Source organism: Electrophorus electricus, chromosome 2 (assembly GCF_041902795.1).
Source record: "Electrophorus electricus isolate QZ-2024a chromosome 2, ASM4190279v1, whole genome shotgun sequence".
Classification (NCBI taxonomy): domain Eukaryota; kingdom Metazoa; phylum Chordata; class Actinopteri; order Gymnotiformes; family Gymnotidae; genus Electrophorus; species Electrophorus electricus.
The window spans coordinates 10929404-10946440 of record NC_137498.1 but is presented as its reverse complement, the minus strand read 5'-3'; the positions used below and the strand labels follow the sequence as shown (position 1 = coordinate 10946440).

Sequence of the window (17037 nt, the reverse complement as noted above, 5' to 3'; positions counted from 1 at the left end):
GTGTGTGTTTGCCCAAGTGGGGAGTGTGGGTGGGTTTGGGGGAGAGACTACAGAGGATTCTGATCTCATGAATTTTGACATACCCATCATATCCCTTATTGAGCTAGCAGTCAAACAAGATGGTATTACTCTATTTTACTGTGGAGACCAGAGGAGGGGCAGAGCTCACTACCTGCAGGTTAAAGAGTTGGACTGGTACTGAATAAATCCATTTCCATTAGGAGGTCTCAGCTATCAGGACTTCCCAGAGGGTTTCAGCCAGACAGCTGTCTCCCACTGTGAAGACAGTTTTTTACCTGTTTATTATGGTTTACCCCCATGCTGCTCTTGGACACTGACTATAGTACTTGCTGACACTTCCTACAGTGTAGTGACTCCAATTAGGCTAGAGCCCTACTCAGCTTTCCTGAAACACAACCCATGCTTAACTACATGGTCAACCAAAGTGGGCTAGCTCTCATCTGTGATGGTTGCTCTTCCTCGCCCTCATCCTCTTCCTCATCCTCACTCTCCAATACTGACCTCCATTGATATCCAACCAAGATACCGAGCCTGTGGCCTCTTTATAGTGCTCAGGTTCTGATTTCTAAGTGTCATTAGTCAAATTAGTCAAGTGCCTTCACCTACGAGTACTGGGTTTGGTTAATTGATAAATGGATGTGTCATTTGCAATTGAGGGTTTTCCATAAGAAACACAGGTATTTCTGTTGATTGATGTGTCCAATATAGAGAATTGTGTTTAGCGTACTGAAAAAATGTGTTTTAGAAATACAAAATGAGTGTAAATCAGGGAAGGTGCTTTTGGTTTAGTATAACAGGTCAGGAGATGGGCTACATGAGTTAGTGGTTTCAATTATTGTGTCACATGTCCCCGTTTTTGTGTCTTGCAAAAAACTGTAATATCACAAAAACAGTACAGTTTCCCAGCAAGCACCTCTTCCTCCTAGCAAACTTGGGGCACTGTTTAACAATTTAACAATACATAACTAAATAACTAACACTCACTCACTCACTCTCTCTCTCTCACACACACACACACACACACACACACACACACACACACACACACACACACACACACACACACAAAAACATGCACAGCTGCTGTAGGATGGCCAGATGCACAGCTGAAGGACTTGGAGAAAGACAATTCTACACACACAGTAAATGTACATTCAAAGTGATACTTGTAGATGCAAAAACACCCCCTCCCCCACCCTGCCCTGCTCTCTCTCTCTCTCACACACACACACACACACACACACACACACACACACTCTCTCTCTCTCTCTCTCTCTCTTCTTGTTGGGTGTTTGGGCTTCAAGTTCTCCTATGTTGTTCCTCTTATCTATAACGCTTAGAAAGAATTACAAATAAAAAATGAGCAAATGAGAAAAAAACAAACCATAAAGACAGTACAGTTTTGCAGCATGCATTTCTTCCTCCTCACATATGTATTACTAAACTTGGTGCACTTTAGCAATACATAAATAACACACACACACACAGACATGCATATGCGCATGCTTCCTTTTTCGGTTCGTGAGCTTAAAATTTTGCTGTGCTGTTCCTCTGAGTGGTGTGTGAATGACATGTTTACTTCTTTCACTCACCCATGAAGACTGTCAAACAGTCTCCAAATCCTCTTCAGTGTCAGTTATCCAGTTCTAAACTTCATGGTTTAATCAGTCAAACACTTAACTGACTCTGGCAGCATAAATTCACTCCAGTAACTCCAGTTTAAAGACTGTTTTCTTATTTAGTCCTAAGTTATTCTGTCACCATAGTCATAGCTACCATTTTACAGATGTGAGAATTCCCAGCATGCACTGCTTCCTCCTCACATATGTATTGCTAATCTGGGTGCACTGGGTGCTACGTGTGAAATGTGCTCACTTGTTTATTTCTGTTTGTGTTATTTATTCCTCACTTGTTCATTCTGTGTATGATGCAGCTCTTGTCCACTACCCACTTCTGTATCCAGCTGCCTGTGACAGAGGTCACACCTCATTGTGGTTGACTGTATATGTGGTACAGTCCTTTACATGTGGTGTATGATGTAACTGTTTGGTGCTTCTGTGTGTTTCACTAAGTGAGGAGTGTGGGTGGGTTTCAGGGAGAGGCTACAGTGAGTTCTGATCTCATGAATTCTGACAAGCTCATCATATCCAAGATGATACTACTCTGTGTTACCATGGAGACCTGAGGAGGGGCAGAACTCACTACCTACAGGATAAAGAGCTGGACTAGTGATGAATAAATACATTTGACAAGACAAGTGAGGTATCCACGTCCAGCTCTATGGTGGGTGTGAAGACCCATTGTGCAGAAAATGTAAAAATAAAAAAAGCAAATTCATTAGAATGGAAATATGTGTGCTACAGTTCCGAAATGCAGAGCAACTTCAGAAATGCTGCAAACTCAGTCACAACACAACAGAACTGTTTTCTGAAGTTGCATCACATTATTCAAAATGACGTGTGCTATATTTTGGAAAAGTGTTTTCTGAATTTGTATAATGTTCAGGAATTTTCATCAAGTTTGTAATCTGTAGCATGTGTGTTTACCTTCTGTGTTCTTGAAAAGAAAGTAAATCAAACATAATGTGGAATACAAGTGTAGCAACAAGACTGAAGGGGAAGTAGGTGAGATGCTGATTCAGAGATGGAACTGCACCTTAACAATCACAGCACCACAAAAGATACCAAATACAAACAGTGCAGACTGACTCTGCTTATTGGTTTTGCCAAAGTCATATCTGGGCCCCTACCATGAAAAACTGAATGTCACTCACTTTATTGAAATAAATAATTTTTAAGTAATATGTAAATATTGTTACATTTTCAAAACACATTGTTTACTCTCCCATTCCTTACAGTCCATATATGGAATATAATCTGTAAAAATAGCCTGTTTTGAAATCACTGTTTCTCTGATGTCATGAGAACCAGCTCATTTACTTATCTCTGCCTCTTTGGCCTACAGCAGTTTAACCCCTAACACCTACATTGCAGTTCTCAGGCATATTTCAGCTCTTAGTGCTTTTTAAATGAAGCACAATACAGGGCAGCCAATCAGAACAGAGCTCATTTATCTTCCATCTTAAAGGCACAGCAACAGAAACTGCCTGTTTAATTCCAAGGGATAAAGAGAGGTTAGAAAATAGTTGTGTCAAACTGAATTATGACTCTTTTTGGAAGATAAAGCCACAAAAACATTGTAAGAGGACACTAAAATTATAAAATAAAGGATAAATGTAGGATATGTGACCTCTAAAGAGCTTTTGGTGTATTTGGTGAGGTGGGAAGGTGAGTAGCTACAGCTACAGCTGAGGAAGCACCAGGGTCTCCTGTCTGGGTCCCACTGGGCAGCCATATGCAGGGCAGCTGTGTACAGCACAGGTTCTGAACCTGAAGAGTGCAGTTTCAGCACCTTGGACAGCAGTCAGGCTGTGTTAGCGCTGAAAGATGTTTGGTCTGTGGTACTGGTCTACAACACATTTTACTAAAGGCTGTCCATATTCAGTCCTTTTTATGAAATCTGCATCTATAAGTACAAACCCCATCTCTGGGTAAAACTATGTCCTCTCTTGAAAAAAAATAGCAAGGCATTAGTTATTAGATTAGAACATATTCCATCACTGATACACCCTGATCAAACTGGTTTTATCAAAGGTGACACTCAACCATTAACATGCGTAGACTACTTAACTTAATACATTACACTTCACTCCACATAATACAAACTGCTATAGTCACACTAAATGCAGAGAAGGCTTTCGATAAAGGAAACTGGAAGTTTTTCTCCTCACATTGCGTAAAATCCTTCATACCACACCAAAGGTCACGATCAGTACTAATGTAATAACATCACCAAATGTCACAGAGCACAGAGGCACTAGGCAAAGTAGCCCACTCTCTATTCCTGCTCTCAATTTTTACATTTATACATTTATTTATTGCTATTTTTGTTGTTTTTGGTCCCTTTTTCAGTTATTTTATTTTGTTGATGTTACATTGCAGTGCACACTAGCCCACAGCCTAAATTAGTTATGTTACAGATATTCACCATCATCAAACAGTTGTTAAATAGATTTTGACAGTTTTAACATCAAAAAGAACAAAATATCAAAGAGAAAGGAGGGTTGGGTTGGGTTCTGAGGACATTCTGAGGTCCACCTCCAAAGTGGTCTTTAGATGGCTGCCATTATCAGAAACTCTTGTAATTAGCAAATGTGTTTAGTGATGGTCCACACAGTCACAAAGGAGCCACAGAGCCACACTGCACATGGAGCACATGGAGCACAACCCCCAACTGACTCCTTTAGTGGTTCTGTCTCAATGGTGGATCTCATAGCTTCTCTTAAGTAGTTTTTACTTAATAGTATGACAAACTACAACATGATCATAGACTGCTGCATTCCACCTGTACTTCATGAATAATATGAATGTTATCAGACCATCCTCATGTTTACCTGATTAAATGATCAATCTTTACTTTGATCAGCATGTAGTCTAGAGCTCTTCCTGTCTGATCTCTCTAATATTTGCTAAGATACACATTCAGTTTGGCCTTCTGATCAATTCAAGTGCAGGAGTGAAATGATGTGACCAAACAGTGCTGAGGGGGATCACTGTGTAGCACTACTTCTTACTGCAGGATCACTTTACTGAGGATGGGGACTGAACACTGGCAGCTCATGAGGAAGTGATGACACTAGAAAGACACTGTTTCACTGTTAGATTTAGTCTGTATGTGTGTGAGTTTCTGGATGTGAAAGAGAAAGAACTGGAGGAATAATTTATTTTGCACTTGAACACATGTCCCCTCTACTGTGGATATTAGTGGGTGGTGAATTTCAGTGGAGTTCTACTGAGAGAGTTGTGGAGTTCCAGGTCATAGTTGTGTGGTGATTCCCACAGACAGACTGTAGTCTGGGCTGCAGCTTTCAGAGTGTTCAGTACACTGTAGTTTTGTAGCGTGTATAAGATGTGTAGCAGCATTACTGCTGTAGCTGTGTGTAGTGTGTTGTGGAACTCAGTAAGAATGCAGGTGTTTTTATATGCTTTTCGTACTCCATATTACTGAAGGTGAGTGTTTCATTTGCTCTGCTATTGTAAGTACTCGATTATATAGATACACTGTATGCATGTATATGCAGGAGTGTGGGGCACCTACATAGACTGATTTACAGCTTATTTCATTACCTTGATGTAATCTAAACTGGGTGAGTTGCTCAGTTGCTCATCAAACCTGCCCCACAACATATTCTATGGAGGTTTGTGAGATCATGTGCTCTTAGAATACACATTCATCCTTAATCTATTATGTGAGTTGTCAGGCAGATATTAGAAGTAGTGAAGGCTAGTTCATATTAAACTCATCTGTTGTTTTTTTGCTCTGTTCCAAAGAGAGAAATGACTAAAGACGTGTACAAAAAACATTGATTACAAGACAAATATAATTTAACATAATCTATAATCAATATAATCAGAAATTTAAATTTTTCACAAATGGCCACCCTCCTGGTGTCTCTGTTGTCACGGTTTCCCTCTCTTCTGTTTTCCTGCACTCCCTGGTTCCATGCCTTAGTTTCGTTTTCTCTGCCCCTCTGTTTGATTTTCCACACCTGTCCCTCGTTAAGTTCATGTATTTCAACCATGTCTTGTTCCCTGTGTTTGGCTGGTCAATGTATGAATTATTGAATGATTTGTGTATGTGTTTAGCTCACTGAATGTTTGCATGTTCATACGTATGGTAGTTTTGGCTTATACTCCATGTTTCCTAGCCCTGAGTTTTCCCTAGCCTAAGTATAGTCTGCTTTCCCGTTTGCCTTCATGTGGTTTTTGTTTTGTTCACTCATGTATCCCCATGCTCTCCGTGTTGGCTCTTTGACCTTGGATTGCTTTAATGACACTGATTTTGGATTTGCCCATAATAAATCTCACTCTACTCTGCACATGCGTCTGCTCCTTACCGATCTACGTTACAGAAAGAGCAGCCTTACAAGGATGCAGCGAGAGCGCGAAACTCTGGGAGGTGGTTTCGCTGGGACGAAACTCCGACTGTTTCTACATAGTCCGAGTTCGTTACGTCTCGGCTTCACCAAACCAGAGACAGCAAATCCCCTGGCGCTGCGGGTACACAGGCATCTCATCGTTCCCGGAAGAAGCAGGATCCCGTGTATTTTGATAATCACGAGATCCCAGGTAAGCGCCAAGAGTCTTCCTGTCTGGACCAGTGCTACAGGGGGGAGAGTGCAAGACATGAGTAGGCGGAGTGAATGCGCAGATGACCCGTTTCTAGGCACCTGGTTGGTACTCAAGCATAAATGTGAGCTCCAAATAGCCCGTGTGCACTCTGGGAGCCACCGAGAGGGTTCTGTGTCTGTGTGTTCCTCCTGTTTGCGGCAGTTCCGTTCCTGTTCGCGGCATAGTGGATGCCGCCAGTTCCGTTCCTGTACGCAGCACAGTGGATGCCGCCCGTCCTGATCCGGTTCCTGTTCCCAGCATAGTAGATGCCTCCAGTTCCATTCCTGTTCACGGCATAGTGGATGCCGCCAGTTCTGTTCCTGTTCGCGGCACAGTGGATGCCGCCTGTCCTGATCCGGTTCCTGTTCCCAGCATAGCGGATGCCGCCAGTTCCGTTCCTGTTCGCGGCACAGTGGATGCCGCCCATCCTGATCCGGTTCCTGTTCCCGGCATAGTAGATGCCGCCAGTTCCGTTCCTGTTCACGGCATAGTGGATGCCGCCAGTTCCGTTCCTGTTCGCGGCAAAGTGGATGCCGCCCGTCCTGATCCGGTTCCTGTTCCCAGCATAGTAGATGCCGCCAGTTCCGTTCCTGTTCCCCGCGTGAGAGATGCCATCCTGTTCCTGAGCTGAGTGCTGTAGCCACGCCGCCGAACCTCCCGGACCCGCCGCTGAGTGCCTCAGCTGCTCTGTCAGCACTCTGGGACCAGCTGTCGGCCGCTGTTGCTGCACTGCTGGAAGGTTCTGTTCCCGGCGTGGAAGATGTCACCCATCCTGACTCAGTCCCTGTCTCCGGCGTGGAGGACGCAACCCGGCCAGCTCCGGTCCCTGGCAGGAGACATGTCGCTGCCGCCCGGCCGGCTCCGGTCCCCGGCGCGGGAGATGACGCTGGTCAATGTATGATTTATTGAATGATTTGTGAATGTGTTTCGTTGTGGTTCATTGAATGTTTGAATGTATATTTGAATCATTTTGTTTGTTAGTTCTCCTAGCCTTAGCCCTGAGTTTTCTCTAGTCTTTTGTTAGAGCCTGATTCCCCTGTTTGCTTTTGTGTACTCTTGTTTTGTTCACTCATGTATCCCCGTGCTCTCTGTGTTGGCTCCATGACCCTGGACTATGACAATGACTCTGATTTTGGATTTGCCCATAATAAATCTCGCTCCTCTCCACATATGCGTCTGCCTCCTTACAGCTCAGTGTTACAAAATCGTATAACTTGATGGCCATGCATGCATCATAACAACATCTATTGGGAAATCTCTTAGTGATTTCCAGTACCATCATTTGGCTGGTACCATCAGTACCATCAGGTGACTGGACCTGGAGCAATTAAGTATGTCATATATAATAATTAAGTATGTCATATATAATAACCATTTTACATGTGCAGCCATGTTTCATAGTGAATCCTTTATGCTGTGTGTTTCTGCAGGCTGCATGCTGGTAGGGAATCGGAGGACAGACAACATCACTGCATACACAGGAGACTCAGTACTGCTGCCCTGCTCCTGTACTGACCCACACGCCAAACCTGAGAGTTTCACCTGGAGGAAACGCAACACAAACAGAAACACATGGGACGTGATCACCAGTGAGAGTGAACAGTACAGAAACAGAGTTCAGATGGGTACTGTTCACTCTCCAGGAAATCTCTCTCTACTCATATCACACCTGACTGAAGAGGATGAGGGAGTCTACAGGTGTTATCTTAACCAGTGGAACTATAAAGCCATCAGACTCACCATTAAAGGTAAAACACTGTTTTTGATCCAAATCCAACTGCAAATGATAAATCCAGCTTTAAGGTTTTCTTATGTATCCACACTATCAAAGTCTTGGTTGTCTGAGTTACTTGTAGACTTTCTGCTGTCATATTTGTTGTGCTGTCATCTGTGCACTTTACCAGTAACGTTTAGTTCAGTGATGGTCAAATACTCCTTTAATTGTAACAAATATCTTGTGCAGTTCAAGTAAGAATGTCTCAGGTTTTTAACACACATGGCCTGTAAATCGTCACCTAGGCAGGTTTCAGCTCATCTTTCACCATCACCTCCTCCCTGACGTCGCGGTTCCCATGGAGATGCTTTCCCGCGTGCTTTGTTTAGGTGTTCTTCCTGGTTCTGTTCGCTCGTGTCCGGTGCTTCTTTGTTTTGGTTTTTCTGTTCCGACCCCTCGTTTGGTTTTCCTGTCACTGTTTTCATCTTTGTTTAGTTTGCATTCGTTAATCTTTGTATAAATATCCCTGGTTTTATCATCTTGGCTGTGGGTCTTTGAATGTGCGCTCTCTCGTCCTCCTGTGAGTTTATTGTTGTTTGGTAACGTTATTAGCCTGCTCGTTATTCTAGTGTTTACTGTTTATCTTCCTTCTTGGTAATGATGTGCAGACGAAGTCCTGTGAAGCGTTTGAGGTTCTTCCTTATTGTACTGCTAAAGGATTCGAAGCTTTGGAGCATTGAAAGCTGGTGACAAAACAGCGACACCTGGTGGTTCTCAGAAATTATAGCAGCCATAGATTCAAAAGTGCGCAGCACTATAAACAATACAACACTCTACCGCCTTCATATTTCATTAAAAAAAAAGAAAAAGATAATCAATAATGTTTAGTAATTACATTCTGCAATAATTTGTTTAAAATCATTGTTTCCCTTTTTATGTAAAAACAACAGGTTGGCGTTATGTAACGTTTATTCTCCCTTTTGACTTCCACGTTATAGGACAGTGCCAAACTTATGAAACAGTCTCACCCTCATCCTGTGCTTCAGTGACGTTTGAAGCTTCCACCATCAGTAGTCACGTGTTATTAGTAACTTTAGTGGTAATAGTAACTTTAGTGGTAAAAGTAACTTTGATACAAAAAGGGAAAAATGCTGGAATTTGCTTACGGTAGTGAGTAATTTCATGTTGCACCCACTAATCTATATTATATAGATCTATATTATATAGATCAATGTTTGTGTCAAGTTCATGCAGTTGAAATTCACTAGAGGAAAACTAGAGGACTGGGCTTTACTTGCATCTTTCTGAAAGAAAAAAAAAAGCTGCTATCTTTATACTCGTTATTAACACAATGTCTGAAAAACCAGACTAACCAGACTGATTTTGCTCCACCCATGTGAAAACATTAGCGAGGTGGCAGTTAGATGTGACTGACGCTTAAGTCTTAGTAGGAATGTGATGGGAATGTAATTAGAATGGGAATCTAACTGGATCATCTCTGTAAGGTCCCATTTCTGTTAGAATGGTTCCTACTCAGACCTTTGCCTGTATAGACACAACACCAAACCCCTCACTAAACACAGACATACTCAATGAGATGAGGTGGAAAACTGAACAAAGATGAGCACTGCAAGAATGTGATCAGTCGCATGTGTTGTATGTGGCACTTGCCTTGATATAAAGAATTCTAGTGCTTCCACACTGACGCTCTATCATGGAGTTATACATATATTGTCTGATCTTTCTTTGACTGGTAGAATGGTGTGGCATTAGAGATCAATCAACATTTTATTAGTAATAAAATAAAACACCTTATTTATAGACCAGGCCAGAACACTTTCAATACAGTGTCAGGACAATCATTGTCAAAGCGTTCATTTATAACAGAGTCATATGGGAGTTTTCATTTCAGCCTCTCCAGCCAGTGTCAAGAACAGGAAGGTACTACCTGGTTTGAGGTGTTCACATCTGCTCAGTTTTCCTAGTATCCTCATGTCCCGCAACCGCCCTCAGTCCGTGATTGCAACTCCCGTCTTCCCCGGCACAACCTCACCAGATCCTCATCACCAGTTTACTAGTGTCACCTGTGTCTCATCTTTGCTACACTATTTATTCTCTCTGGTTCCGATCATTCCCTGCCAAGTATTATCGTGTGTACTGAGCAATTCCCTGGTGTGTGTATATCTGGCCATTACTCTCGCCTGTTTTGCTTTACAATTGTTGCTTATTCCGCTACAAATAAAACTCGGCTGTTCGCAAGCATCTGGCCTGTTCTAAGATGACACACCTCACTTGGTAAGCAACATCTAATCATTAATGTTATATGCTGGACAGTTATGTTATTTTAAATGCAAACATATTTAAAACTTGTAAAAAAAACAAAAACAAAAACAACCCAACAACAACAAAAAACCTATAGCCCTTGAAAGAAGTGTTATGTCTCCTAATCAACTGACAGTATTGTGTTATGAAGAGAAGACTGTATGACAGCTGTCTGTCAGAATCAGCCTTTATAAAAGTGTATTTAGGTTTGTGTTAGCTGTTATGAAGGATTTATGAAGACCACTCTTAAGAAACGTGTTAGTAAATTTGAAATGTAGATTTTGATCAAATATTAAAAAATTGTTACACTGGTACAAACAAAGCTCAAATTGTTACCTAAATGGAGCAACCAAATTGCTCAGTTATAACTATCATTGTTATAAGGATAGTGAATGTCATTAGAACAATGCTAAAAATCATATAATATTAAAGTAAATATTTATTAATCTAACAAGCAAATGTGGTGGAGTCTGACAGTGGGGTGTGTTTCTACAGGTTGTGTACTGGAACACAACAGGGAGACAAAACACATCACTGCACACACAGGAGACTCAGTACTGCTACCCTGCAGCTGCATAGACTTGCTTGCCAAACCTGAGAGTTTCACCTGGAAGAAATACCACCCAAAAAGAAAAACATGGGATGTGATCTCCAGTGAGAGTGAACAGTACAGAAACAGAGTTCAGCTGGGTACTGCTCACGCTCCAGGAAATCTCTCTCTACTCATATCACACCTGACGGATGAAGATGAGGGAGATTACGATTGTGTGCATAAGGAATATGAACAACTATACATTAGACTCACTTGTAAAGGTAAGTAACTTAGATCCGTATTCTTAGTGCATTGATAATCTCATAAATAAACTGAACTTTAGCAAACTAGTGTTACATTATACCTGTAGCACCTGTTACACCTAAAGAGCACTCTTAGACCATCAAAGGCTGATATACATATACATGGACATAGTATGAATGCTACAGGTCACTTGGGTAGTGTTTTCTCACTGATGTGGCTTGGTGTGATGGGACAGGTAAGGCCAGATGCTCGCGGATGTAGAGAGAGATTTATTTTGTTTCAACTTTTGATGGGTGAACAGGCCAGGGTCAAAACAAGGAAAGCCAAGTCAGGGGTAATCCAAATCATACAGGTAACCAGTCCGAGTCCAACAACCAAAGAGCAATAACAAACCAAGCAAACTATACAAAAGGGATAGGAAAAAATCAGTAGTCTGGAGAACAAAAAACACAATCGAAACACAGGAAAGCAATCAAGGAAATAACGCTCGGTATGCAGTCGAAACTAGTGGCAATACCTCGCAATGCTGGTGAGGTCTAAACAGGTTTATATACAGGTGGGAAGTAGAAAATAGGTGCTGTCAATATTCTGGTGATGAGGATCTGAATGAATGTGTATGATTGGATCAGTCCTTGACCTTGCAACGAATGGCATGTTGGGTGTTGTAGTGTGCTTGGAGTTCGGTCGACGTGACACTTGGTAGGTGTTTGTTTGCAAAAGGACAGCTAAAACAAGTCCAGGGTAAATATACATTTCATCCATTTTTATAGGAGTGTATTTGTGGTTAAAGTGGTCTTGTATTGTAAAAATACTTGACTGGGATTTAAATTATAACTTAATCTTCTGGAAACAATCCATAATGTCACTGACCCTCATTTTGTCTTTCATGTCATTTCTAAAGTGCATAGTTGGACTATGACAGTATCAATAAACTGCCAGTGTAAAATTGTTTCCTAGCCACACTACATCTCATACCCCCAAAGTGACAGAAATGTCCTGTTTTTGATTCATTGCTTAGTACTAGATGTGTTCAGTTGTCCAAAGAACTATTTTATCTATTTTACCTCATGATGACATTTTTCTTATAGAGTCATGCATCCTAACTATGACCATCCACAAACAGTAAGTAGGAACTGTATGAACTGAAACCTCAAACTACTGTGGTTGGGGAAATACTGTTTTGCACTGGCATTTTGATATTATCATAGTCAGCACATGTCAACATTTATGAAAAATACAAATTTGATGTAAAATGTATTGCTTCACAATACTTCACAAAATGACAGAAATCCACTGTTTTTGACTTATCACCTTGCACAAGATGTGCTCCCAGTTGTCCAAATACATGTTTTACCTCAAAATTGTTATTTTTTATTAACTTTCAAGTCCAAAATCATGTGTCCTAAGAAAGTACCAGCATCAAACTATTTCTCAGTCACACTAGTTTGACTAAAGGCTTTACTCAAAATGACAGAAGTGATCTGTTTTTGACTCATCTCACCCAGTATTAGATGTTTTACCTGAAAATGGCATTTTTCTTCATGTTTCCTGACTATGACACTGTCAATAAAGTGACAGTGCGAAACTGTATTTCCCAACCACAGAAGTCTAATTACAGGCTATATACCCAAATTGACAGCATTTTGGTCAACATGCAAAAGAAATTTAAAATATATATTTTAAATACTTTTAATACTTCATTGGGAATTTTATTTTTGACATAATTTGATTTGTTTTGTGGCCATATCAGAATGCTCAAGAGGGATAATAACATTGCATTAGTGCTAACTCTAATCTAACATCATTACTTGAAAAGTTAAGGCTTCATTATAATTAGATTTAAACAACTTTTAAACATGTGCTTATGAGCTTGTTCACCTGCCCTCAGTCAGGCACAATCACATGTCTACTAGTGTCACGAATGTAAACCACCCTGAATGTTCCTATACACATTTATAATGGGTCAGTACTGTAGCCAAACTTGCAACGACAAGTAGTACTAAAGCAGTACACCATCTTATGCTAACAAACACATCTCCCTCTCCAGAAATCTCAACAACAGAATTTACATCAATATTTGATGGCAAAACAAGTGCAAAGGCTCCAGCTGATGCTTCCACTACTGACAGTGCAAAGACTCTGACTGACGGTAACATGCGTTTACTGCAAGGTCTCCTAATATCTTAAAAAGCAATTAAAATGCATGCTGTGTAAAAACACAAACACTAACACGCACACAAATACACATAACATTTGTATAACGTTACATTATACCTCTAGCACCTGTTACACCTATAGAGCACTCTTAGACTATCAAAGGCTACTGGAGATAGGATGAATGCTACAGATCACTGGAGTAGTGTTTTCTCACTGATGTGGCTTGGTAGGTGTTTGTTTGCAAAAGGACAGCTAAAACAAGTCCAGGGTAAATATACATTTCATCCATTTTTATAGGAGTTTGTGGTTAAAGTGGTCTTGTACTTTAAAAATACTTGACTGGGATTTAAATTATAACTTAATCTTCTGGAAGCAATCCATAATGTCACTGACCCTCATTTTGTCTTTCATGTTATTTCTAGTGCATAGTTGGACTATGACAGTATCAATAAACTGCCAGTGTAAAATTGTTTCCCAGCCACACTACATCTTATACACCCAAAGTGACAGAAATGTACTGTTTTTGATTCATTGCTTAGTACTAGATGTGTTCAGTTGTCCAAATAACTATTTTATCTATTTTACCTCATAATGACATTTTTCTTAAAGAGTCATGCGTCCTAACTATGCCCATCCACAAACAGTAAGTAGGAACTGTGTGAACTGAAACCTCAAACTACTGTGGTTGGGGAAATATTGTTTTGCACTGGTACTTTGATATTGTCATAGTCAGGACATGTCAACATTTATGAAAAATATCATTTTGATGTAAAATGTTTTACTTTTATTGCAAAATGACAGAAATCCACTGTTTTTGACTTATAACCTTGTACAAGATGTGCTCCCAGTTGTCCAAATACCCATATTTAACTTCAAATTTGTATTTTTCATAAATTTGCATGAGTCAAAAATCCTGTGTCCTGACTATGATGCATCCTACAAATTCCCAGCATAAAACTAGGCTACACCCACAATAACAGAAATTACCTGTTTTTGACTCTTTTCACCTTGTAGTACATGTGCTCCCAGTTGCCAAAGACATATTTTACCTGAAAATGGCATTTTTCTTAAGAGTCATGTGTCCTGACTATGACACTATCCATACAGTGTGTAACGTGGAGCGATCACGAGGCGGATGCATGAGCTGAGAAGAGCGAAATATATTAAGGGCAAATCCATAATCAGAGTCACAGTCACGTTGCAGGGTCATAGAGCCAACACAAAGAGTTTGGGAATACATCTTAAACAAACAAACAAAAGCACATGATGAACAAAACTAATAATAATAATAGTAGTAAATGACATTTACAATGTTTGGAAGAGGAAACAGTTCACAGCTGTGCTAAAAAAATGTATTCTGCTGCTGTGTAAGACTGGGGTCAGTGTTTGTTGTGTTGTTACAGTCTCTCCTCAGACTCTGCCCTACATTCCCTTTGCTTTGGTCACTGTGATCTTCCTCCACATTATCGTGGCTGTGGTTTATTACACCAAGAGAAACAAAGGTAAAAATTTCATTAGCAAGCTGTTATAATCAGATTGTTTTCTCATTGTGTCTATTAACATCCATTTTACCATGTGCAGAGTCAGTTCCTGAATGAACTGAATTGTTCTTGTTCATGTGACCTACTTCAGTGTCAGAAATGAGCAGAGTTCACTATAACACTGCTGGTGGAGATGGAACAGCTAGTTTGCAGTAGAGAAGAAAACCAAGAGAAATCAACAGACCAGCTACAGGCCTACACACCTGTTTAACAGACCTGCCACACACATCTGATTAGTTGTACCCACTGACCTGAACAAGTTTGTGTGTTGGAGTTAGAGAGTCATCAGAATGTCTTCATTTGAATACACTTCCTCTCCACTGTAAGTTAACTGTCAGGTCATTCACTAGTCTGTAGTTTTGAAGAGTGTGTGTATGGTGTCTAGCAGTAGTCCTGCTGTAGCTGTGTGTGTGTGTGTGTGTGTGTGTGTGTGTGTGTATGTAACTCAGTAAGAACGCAGGTGTGTGTTTATCTGCTCCTTGTGCTCCATGCTGCTGATGGTGAGTGTTACCTTCTCTCTACAGGTGTTGTCATCATCATATATTATTTTACACAAAGGTATTTATATCTGGGATAAGCAGAGAGCAGCAGCACCCAGCCATCTGAAATCACACCTAAAAACATTTGGATTTGTGTTTAACCATTTATTTATCAGAAATGGTGATCTGTGTGCTGCAGGTTGTACAGTGACAGAATTTGTTGGTCACAGATTTTGGTGTAACACCATCATTTAACCATCTGATGGCTCAGAGCAATGTCTGTTTCTGCATATATTCTTAAATTCACCTTAAAGGTACTTACATGTTTGATATCACAGTGTTCAGAACAATCTCAGCTATCTTCCTAATGAGGTAGAATTTGACATAGATCACTGTATAAAGTAATATTATGGAATATGGAAATTTTTCATCTCATATGAAAAAATACCTTTACTCATGTGGACCTGTTTGGTGATTGAAATAGGTTTACCAAAGTAGTGAAATACATGAATAAAGTAATATTAAAATGTCTAAGAAATGTCTAAAATGACATTGTGTACATTTATTGAGTAAAAGCATGGTCTGTTAGCAACATTTAGCAGCTTTTGTTCTAAATTAAATGACCAAAATGTGCTCCTTCAGTTTAGACGCCAAACATGTCTTGTCCACCTGGGTTAAGGGAAAATAAAGTACATTTGCTTCTTTGCTGACCTGTTCCATTAAGTGGCACTGAAATCTGCACTGTGGTTCAGTCCAGAAAATAGGAAGCAGTGCTAATTATTTGCTAATTGCTAATTAGATACTAGCATAAAGTAGAAATTGTAGGGACAAGACTAAGACTGACAAAATATAGAACCAGAGTACATGTGGGTTTTTTTGTTTGTTTTTGGTACACTTGAGAAAAGAGGCTAACTGCTAAATCAAAATGTTAAATGCTGTAAATGTCAATTTAAATATTGTCAATCTAGAACTAAATTCTAACTCCAACAACCATCATTTTGCTCTATGATTCTGTAAAAAAATGTATTGCATTTTATTACTACATTATGCTATTTTTCCTAAGAAATCATTTTTCTGCATTTTATGTGTGTATCTCTATTGAAGGATATTTGACCTTTAAATAGCAGCATATTTTTTCTGTTATTAATCATGTCTTTTAAGGTCAAATGCCAACGTTGGCTGTATGCATCACTTCCACTGTGAGAGTCTATTGCTGTTTCATAAATAAAGAGCCAAAGCAGGACAGAGAGTTGTGGTTTCTGTTTACACCCACTGATAACCACATACATCATGAAGGTGTGCGTGGTGCAGTTTGACAGCAGAATGTGTGTAGAGTGCAGTTCACTGACAGCAGTTGGACGCCACTGTCTGTTACTTTCTTTTTAGGACCTTAGAGTGGAAACCATTCTGAGCTGTGGTTGGGTTCACATGTACACATTACTGGTGTACAAATTCAGTGCACTGGACAGACAAACTTGATCAGGAGGGTTGAACACCAAAGTAGAGCAGATGGTTCTGCAGATTTGTACACAATATGAAACCAGATCAGTGACATGGAAACAGACTCACTCAGACTCAAGAAAAAACACCAAATGTGAAAATCACCTTGTATCCCAAACGGACAACTCTGGTTCAGTGTTTGGTGTGAAAGGGTTCATATGTAGGCTGGTCATGGAAGGTGGTTGCTTAGGGCAGTAGAGCAGCATTGAAAAGGTTCTGCAAAGTGAGTTTATTTTGCTGTTGACATATTAACTATATAGTTATACTAAAATATAAA

At 40.2% G+C, this 17037-nt stretch overlaps 1 long non-coding RNA gene across 1 annotated transcript; it reads left to right on the top strand.

The window, feature by feature from the left end:
- Positions 1 to 10963: 10963 nt before the first annotated feature.
- LOC145660203 (uncharacterized) lies at positions 10964 to 16496 on the top strand. Its single transcript, XR_014126388.1, has 3 exons — positions 10964 to 11100; positions 13131 to 14742; positions 14873 to 16496. It is a non-coding gene; the product is annotated as an uncharacterized LOC145660203 (long non-coding RNA).
- Positions 16497 to 17037: the final 541 nt, after the last annotated feature.